The sequence below is a fragment of the Trichechus manatus genome, unplaced genomic scaffold (genome assembly GCF_000243295.1).
Source record: "Trichechus manatus latirostris isolate Lorelei unplaced genomic scaffold, TriManLat1.0 scaffold00147, whole genome shotgun sequence".
Taxonomy (NCBI): Eukaryota; Metazoa; Chordata; class Mammalia; order Sirenia; family Trichechidae; genus Trichechus; species Trichechus manatus.
The window spans coordinates 2441420-2443820 of NW_004444083.1; the positions used below are offsets into that span (position 1 = coordinate 2441420).

The following is a 2401-nucleotide window of genomic DNA, read 5'->3' on the forward strand; positions in this document are numbered from 1 at the left end:
GGGAAGGAAATATCATATATATTAAATAAACATATTGAGAATGATGATATCATTTGATTTGGTTGAGTGATGGAGATCATGCTTTAGTAGCTAGGTCGTACTCTTGTCTTTGTTTTGGTTGTTTTCTATTTGACTGGAAGCTTTTAAAATGAGGAGACTGGAAACACCCAAAGCAGGAAAGACAGGAACCTCAAATCCAGAAGCAAAGTCATTGCCCAAGAGGATAATTCTCCAGGGGACACCCAGATGACAGGAAGTGTAGGTGAATGCGGTGGAGGAAAGTCTTACCAGCAGGACAGCTACCTGCAGTACCTGCCCAGAGCCTGGGCTGGGCCGCCCTCCTAAGAGCAGCATTGCTTCTTGCAGCCACACTTCTGCTGGCAACAGCACTTCTGCTGGCAACAGCCCTTCCCACAGCCACAGCCACACGAGGCACATGAGCTACAGGTGCGGCAGCAGCAGCAGACCACGGGGACACTGCAGCAGCCCCCACAGCAGCCACAGCAGCTGGGGCAGCAACCAGAGCAGCAGCCCACCCGGTAGCACCTGTAGGTGGTGCAGCTGCCACAGCCACCACAGCCACCGCAGCCACCACCACAGCCACCACCACAGCCACCACCGCAGCCACTGCAGCCACCACCGCAACTTCCACAAGCACAGCACCCCATGGTGTCAGCAGACAGGACTCAGGGGAAGTGAGGAGAGAGGAGTCAGGAGGTGAGAGTGAGGTCTGTTGCCTCCTTGGGCGCAAAGCCCTTTTATCCCAACTCTGTGGGGAGAACGAGGAAGGCATATGACCTCTTCTCTGTTGTTGTTTATGCTAATATGCACAGAAGAATCTCATGTGGCCTTTTGTACCCTTCCTTACTGGGTCCTTCTCACTTGACAAACTTGCTAATTTTAGTTTGTCCTTTTTTTTTTTTTTTTTTGCAAATAGAAGCTCTATTGTTTCCATTTGGTCCACTGCTTGGGAGAGGGACTCCAGGGTGGTTCAGATGCTGCCTCATGTCTGGAGGGACAAGCTCAAGCAGAAGCGTGATGAAGGCAGGGGAATGCAGAGGGGCCTCACAGGTCGCTGGGCTCTGGAGGCTCCTAGGCCTCATGCTTGAGGGTGAACCTCTCAAAGAGATATTCACCTAGCCCTGCCTGGGTGCCGACCAGCCTGTGGAGGTTGGTGAGGCGGTCACCCATATTCTTGAGAAGTTTCACCTCCTCATCTAGGAAGTGGTTCTCCAGAAAGTCACAGAGATGGGGTGGGGGGGGGTCTGTGTGGATAGAACACACACGTGCTGATCGAGAAGGGCTTGGTTCAGGTTCTTTTTCCGGCTGGGGCAACTTCCATAGCGTCCAGGGTTCTACCACGCTCGTCTTGGGATGGCTTCTGCACATTTTAGAAGAAGGGTTGGCTGCCGTACTCATTTTACAGCTTCAAGAGATGCTGGGTACCAGCTCACAGAAGAAGTGTCCCACGCCTTTGGTCTTAGTCATCTAGTGCTGCTGTAACAGAAATACTGCAATGGATGGCTTTAACAAACAGAAATTTATTCTCTCATGGTTTAGGAGGCTAGAAGTCTGAATTCAGGGGAAGGCTTTCTCTCCTTGTCGGCCATGGGGGAAGGTGCTTGTCATCAATCTTCGCCTGGTCTAGGAGCTTCTCAGTGCAGGGACCCAGGTCTAAAGGACACGTTCTGCTCCTGGCTCTTCTTGCTTTGTGGTAATGAGGTCCTTCTTCTCTCTGCTCACCTCTCTCTCTTATATCTCAAAAGAGATTGACTCAAGATACAACCTGATCCTGTAGATTGTGTCCTACTTCATTAGCATGACTGCCTCTAATCCTGCCTCATTAACATCATAGAGGTTAGGATTTACAACACATAGGATAGTTACATCAGATCACAAAATGGAGGACAACCACACAATACTGAGAATCATGGCCTAGCCAAGTTGACACACATTTTAGGGGGACATAATTCAATTCCTAACACCTTCCAAGGCCACGCTGTTACAGTTGAAATAGAAGCCCAGAGAAGAGGTAGGTGTAGAGGTACTCAGATGCAGGTTGACCAGGCAGTTGACATTTGCCTCTGCTTTGGCAACAAAATTCTAATGGAACTGGGAGCTCATAGTTGGTCAACAATCGGGAGCTAACCACAAAAAACAGTGCTAGCTGGTCCCAGAAATAGGGGATGGCCAAGAAGATGGTTCCAGAGGTTGGGCTAGAAGAGGAGGTTGGAGGGTGGTCTGAGGCTAGAGGTGTAGGGGGAGTCCCCAGGTCTATTCCATCCAAACACTGTTGAAGCAAGAGACAGATCCACGGAACCACTGGGCAAGCTTAGCTTGTCTTTTTAAAGCCATGTTTGAAATAGAACTGGAAACAACGGTTGCCCCCTCTTTCTCTGTG

General features: G+C 50.1%; 1 pseudogene; it reads right to left on the reverse strand.

Moving 5' to 3' along the window:
* Positions 1–1092: 1092 nt before the first annotated feature.
* LOC101358091 (ferritin light chain pseudogene) lies at positions 1093–2124 on the reverse strand (annotated as a pseudogene).
* Between the last annotated feature and the right edge of the window lie 277 nt (positions 2125–2401).